We start from the raw sequence: 6,359 nt of genomic DNA on the forward strand, positions 1-6,359 counted from the left end.
GGTGCATTCATCCGAGTCATTACTTAAAACGATGGCCACTAAGATTTTGACACGTTGACGTTTTTGACGCCCATCAATTTTTGACCGAGCTCCAACTTTAAAGGGCATGCTCCCCTCTCTCACGCGCCGATTCCAATATTATTCCATTTGTAAACAAACGTGTGCATTATCTTTAACGGGTGGAGCATATCTATCAAAGGTCTACATAATACACAACAAGATGTATTATCTCTAAGACTTGAAAATGCATTATCTCTAAGACTTGAAATCTATTTCTTCTCATATCCATGTTGAGGTCAAGACGATCGAATTGAAGGTTTTTCAACATTAAAACAATATTTTTTAGTGAATATTTATGGTGCGCCTTAATTTGATTGTTTAGGGCCCCACCCTTATATAAACCTTCTCTTTATGTAAATTATGTGAATAACATAAAGAAAAAATTATAGATATCCACCAAGCCCAACTTTTTGAGCATGCTCATAGCCAACACTTCTTAAATCACAATATTAATTATAACACCATCTATTTAAGGGTTGTAATGGACCGCCTAAGAAACTAGGGCTAGGCCACAAAATGTGGCTCGAGGGCTAGGTCATCCAGCATGGGCTAGGTCGGGCATGGGCCAAGATAGGGCTGGCCCGGTTCAGCTTAGCCCAACCCTTATTTATTTTTTGTTTGTTTGTTTTATTTTAATTATTTAGCCTGGCCTAGCCTGGTCAACCTTGATAGGGCTAGGGCATCTTTGGCCCTGCATGTTTTTTTAGACTCATGTATGGGTTGGATCTGGCTCCAAATGACTTGGACCCAACTTGACCCATTGCCACCCCTACTAGAAGATTGTCTGGCACATTATGTGTTGAACTAGCTTCATTTAAAAAAACGAGGGGTGGGTGCAAGAGAAACATGGGTTATAAGAGATATTTTTTATTCTAAAAAAAAACTATTTTTTTTACTTGGGGGTCGGGTACAAAAATAAATAGTATTCATGTTAATAATATGGTTTCGTGAATATTAAGAGTGAGTATGTTGGGTCCAAAGAGGAATACATAATTTTCACAGTAAAATAAGAAGTTATAAGCTTTTCGTGGCTAAAAGAAGTTTTACATATTTTTTATTCTAAGCTCAAGTCTTTTCTTATTCTAATTTCGTACTCAGTGTGGACATCCAATGTGAATTCGGTTTTTTATTTTATAGCAAAAGACAAGTTCAGACATTAGATTTTTGACATTGGCTCTCTAGATCGATTTTCTTGAGTGAAAAGCCGGTTTGGACTTCAATGTTATTTCCCAAAAAATATTACATGTTTGAGTTCAGAAATGTCCAAATGCAAACATTTTTTTCCAGTAAAAGGTTAGCTCAACATTCCAATGCCCAAACCCGACCGTTATTCCTGGAGCACATTGTAAACTCTGGCCCTTAAATTTTAACAAAAGAATTTGAACTTTTTTTTTTTTTTTTTTTTAAGATAATCATATGGTGATTCTAAAGTAGTCCTCTATGTTTAAAGATCACCTTTCACTCGAAATCAGCAATCGATAAGAAAAGTTTTTTATTATGTTTTTGCTACAATATTTAAAATTTGCTGGATTGCACCCCATTTTGGATATTTTCTAATCAAATTTTTGCATATAGTTGTCTAACTAGTGGCCTTTTAGATCCACCAAAACCCATTTTGCATGAAAACCATTCTGGGCCACATTGCGAGATCAATGACTCGGCACTTTCGGCCTCAAAACCCCTTATCTGCTATTATTTGATTTATCTTGATTTTATCAAATAAACTTCATGAAATTTGTGTAAAAAAAAAAAACCTAAATTTGAGCTCTCTAATAGATATGTAGTACCATTTCTTTAATACAAAAACCATGTTCAAAGAGATTTTGAGTTAAAAATTTCGATTTCATTTTTTAAAAGTGCCCTTGGATTTTTTCTAAAAAATCATATACTTCATAAATTTTCTAGAATTTGGTTGGGTTTTTGTTTTAAAGAGTGTTGTCTTCAATCAACAATACGTATTGCATGATTTGAAACAATGTTTTAGCATATTACGACTTTGTTAAATAGAAAAGTTTTTTTTAGAAAAAAAAAACTGTGTTTCGTCCCTCTTGGGCAGATTTGAAATTCACCATTTTTTAGCTAGATTTGTCTTCAAATACAACCCAAAACTGGTCGATTTTTCAAATTGTAGCCGTTTGGAAAGAAAAGCATTTCTTTTGCTTTTTTTTTTTTTTTTTGGCGGATTTGAGATCTGCAATTTTTTGGTTGGATTTGCATTCAAAATTCCGCTGCAAATATAGCAAATCTTTTTTTTCTTTTAATATCTGTAGTTCTCAGGGTCGATATGCTCAACTTTATGGTTTTTTTGACATGTAAACAATCTTTTCTATCTAGTTTTTTATACATTTTTAGCAAGGAAGTGGCTTTGTACACCAATTTTTTTCTTATTTCAAAATCGGGAAATTTTCATAGTAATCCCATATTTTGTGTATATTACATTTGAGTTCTACTTTTTGAGTGCATATATCGAATAGGATTGTATACAATGAGACCATTAACCTTTGATACAAATAGGTCACAACTACCTATAGCCATCCAATGTGAAATCTGATAGCTTAGATTTATCACAAGTTCGAGAAAATTTGTTTTGGACTTTGACTTTGGTCAATAGAATACATGCAACCACCCAATTTCACATCCAACGGTCAAGGTCAATTGTGACCACCTTATACCAAAGATAAATGGTCTCATTGCATACTTTTCTTACTCTAATTAAATTTTATCTGTTTGTTTATATACCAGATTAACTTGTATTTGGTATGTTTATATTTTTCATCGGACACACATAAAACAAATTTTAAAAATAATTTAAAAATATTTTAAAAATAATAATTAACCAAATACTTCTATGGTGTTCAGGGTATTTTGGTATTTTATTAATTTTAAATTATTTGTAATATTTTTTATAGGTGTATAATGGTGAGAAATGTGAGCATACCATATTTAAAATTAATCGTGATATATATAGAAAAAGATAAATTAAAATACAAAATATGCTTTAAAAAGTAGGACTTGAATGTAAATGTGAAATGTATCGGACTATTTTTAATTTCAAATATAAAATAGGATTTTTGGTAGATTTCTCCTTTTAAATCTAATATTAATTTTATTTAATTGAGCCTCATCTTACAAACATATTATATAAGGTTGATTCAATCACTAGAGATTAGAGGGTCCTACAAGATCATTACTCAAAAAGAATAGAAAGTAAATGAGATATAGATGGTTAAATGAATTAATATTTTTTTTAAACAATCTTTAATCATATTTTTAAAAAAATTTAGCAAATTCACTCTTATACACTTACTTTTTTAGTTTGCTACCAAGTGCTTCTGATTTTCCACTTGCATCTTGGGTGGGAATAATAACGAAAGATTGATTTAACCATGTCATTCTTTGGGTGGATTATTAAGAAATTGACTCACCAATTGAAATCTTTTATGTTCTTTATTTTTCACATTATTGAATTTATTATATTGATTAAAATATCACTAAAATGTTAAATTATTAAGGTGGTTAAATCATCTAATTTAACAACATGGTGGTCCTTAACTTTTCGTTTTGTGTAGAAATTTTGAATTTTTTAATATGAGATTGTATACTGTAAGACCATTCACTTTTGGTACGAGGAGATACCAATTGCTCCTAGCCATTGGTCATAAAATCCTACATATTGAGATGCCTCGTAGCATTAGAAAAAATATATATTGAACTTTGTTCTCTGTCAATGATAAAACCCTAATCACTTGATTTTACATCTTACGATCATTAATGATTGTAATCGTATACCAAAAGTAACTGGTCTTAGTTTAGTTACGTATAATACGTAATGAAAAATGAGAGGTTGCTTACAAATATTAATGGCTTGGTGTTCATGGAGGACTTGAGAAATACATGAGTTGGCCCGATATGGTTTGAATTTTAGTAAGCACTCCTTTACTACATGTGCATTGAATGGAACCATCACACTCTATGAGTGTTATTTTCCTATGTTGGTTATCTTTGTTGTTTCAAATGAGGTACATTTTTTCCCGGGGTTATTTATGTGGGAAAGCTTTCTATGCTTTCTCTACAACATAAAATTTATTTACTTCCCCTTGTCCAACCATCCACCCTGAATGGAGGGTTAAGATTGTCCCAGTCACACAATGTCAGGTTTCTACATTATTTTATTTTTCATTTTTTTCTATAAACTATTTTGACACCAAATTTTGTACGTCCATTCATCTATTAAACTCACACTAGTGAAAAATATAAAAAAATATTTCTAATAAAATAAAATGATCAAAATACCCTTGAAAGTTTTGAGGGGTATTTTGGTAATTGTATTTTATCTAAAATTTATTTCTAATATTTTTTATACGTGCGTCTCAATGAGAAGATGACACTTACCAAATTTCATATTCATACAATTTGTATAAAAAAAATTAAACATAAAATACTTTGAGATGTCGGATCTAAGAACAAACAATGAGTGACTCTCTTGATCAAAATTGGACGGCTGGATGGTATGGAAAGCATAGATCTTCTATGGGGAAATATAGAAACCTTTCCCTATTTATATTGCTTAGAAATGAGTATATATCTTTTCGTGAAGCCACTTTAGACAAAGATTCTTTGTTAATTCAATAATTAGTGCTTTGGTTCATTGCCATGTGGATTTTCTCCAGTGTGTTTGTAGTTGCTATAGGCTTTTGATGATTGTTTATCCATCTTATGCTATTTACGCGTTGATATGAGTTGATATAAGTTTAGCCTCTTTTTTATTCGATTTGCCTTGGTTAGGTGTGGATCTTTGATTGGCAACTTTATATTTTAATAATTCACAAAAAAAGGAAAGGTTAGAATAAGGCCTCTTACAAAAAAAAATAAAGCTTCACCTCAAAATTTACTGAAAATTGTTTGGGGATAAAAAAAAACCTTCCAAAAAATTTGAAATTTCAAGGTCTAAAAATAGTATATATTGTAACACATCATCTAGACCGTCTATTTTCAAGTATTCACATATTCGTAAGATCTGTACCATTTTTTGAGCTATAAATTTTATAATCGGTAGTAGAAATAATTTTACAGCCGTCATAGTGATTTCTCATGTCTAAACACTTCAGATGTGAAGCTTTACTTTTTTTTCATAAGGCTTAAGTCTTGTAGAAACTGAATTCTTTTCAAAATATATCTTTGCCTATTTAAATGGTGTTCATGGTTCGATGGTTTCTTGACCATCCTTAGTTCGCTTTTTTCTTGGACCTATCGCTTCTTTTAGTATTTTCCTGTAAATATGTACATGTTAGGTTCTAAGTCGATTGCGTTCCTATATATCCAGTTCCGAACATCATTTATTCAGTATATAAGACTGTAAGAAAAAAAAATTTCCTTCGTTATATTATCAATTATTAAAATGTTGATTTTAAAAGCTATTTGTCATTTGATTAAGTCGATTAGAAGTTTAGGCATTTAATGTGCATGTTTTTATTATATTTGTGCCTATGGGGAATCTCTTCCACATTGATATTGTATATATTTTAGGAAAAATATAAAAAAAAAGGGTTGAAATCCCTTGCAATTTCAAAAGGGTCAAAATATTATAAATTACACTTGGGGTTATACTTTTAAACTTCTACGTCAACTAGGTATGTCCACCGTTTAACCGAATGATGAGTCCACTCAGGTTTTCCATGGAATTAAGATACCATTGGAAATACTACCATGCCATAGATCCACCATTTTTTTTTAGCTCCAACTATTTAGTAAGCAATGTTTTAAGCAAAATGATCCAAATCAAAATCACACAATCTAGATTGGAAACCATCAATTGCGAACCGATTCATGTTTAATATCAAGAACCAGGCAATTACCCTCATGACATGGCCAGCTCTGACCAGTTCCCTGACAAAACCGGCAAGAACTATAGATTTGGTTAGAACCTACCCAACTTTTAAAAAAAAATAATTCATATCTGATTTAGGAATCCAAATAGCTTCCATATCGTCAATCCACCGAACCAAATAAAAATCCTGAAGGCATTCCGGATCACCAAACAATGTTTTTAAGCCTTGCTGCCATGTGTCCTGCCATGCAAGTGTCCGGGTGAATTTTTCGTAACATTTGATAAATTGGCGCAACTATTGCTACAAAAATTAAATGAAGTCCCAACAAATTTAAGTTTGGGGGAAAATGTAACCCAAATTTGTGATGGATCCAATCGCACATTCCTATGAACATGGAACAATGTTTCTCACATCTTCCTGAAAGAATATATCACTACCAAGGGATAAATTTCCTCATCTAAATGCAGCATT

Source organism: Amborella trichopoda, chromosome 6 (assembly GCF_054954075.1).
Source record: "Amborella trichopoda isolate Santa Cruz 75 chromosome 6, AtrichopodaSantaCruz75HAP2 v2.0, whole genome shotgun sequence".
NCBI lineage: Eukaryota > Viridiplantae > Streptophyta > Magnoliopsida > Amborellales > Amborellaceae > Amborella > Amborella trichopoda.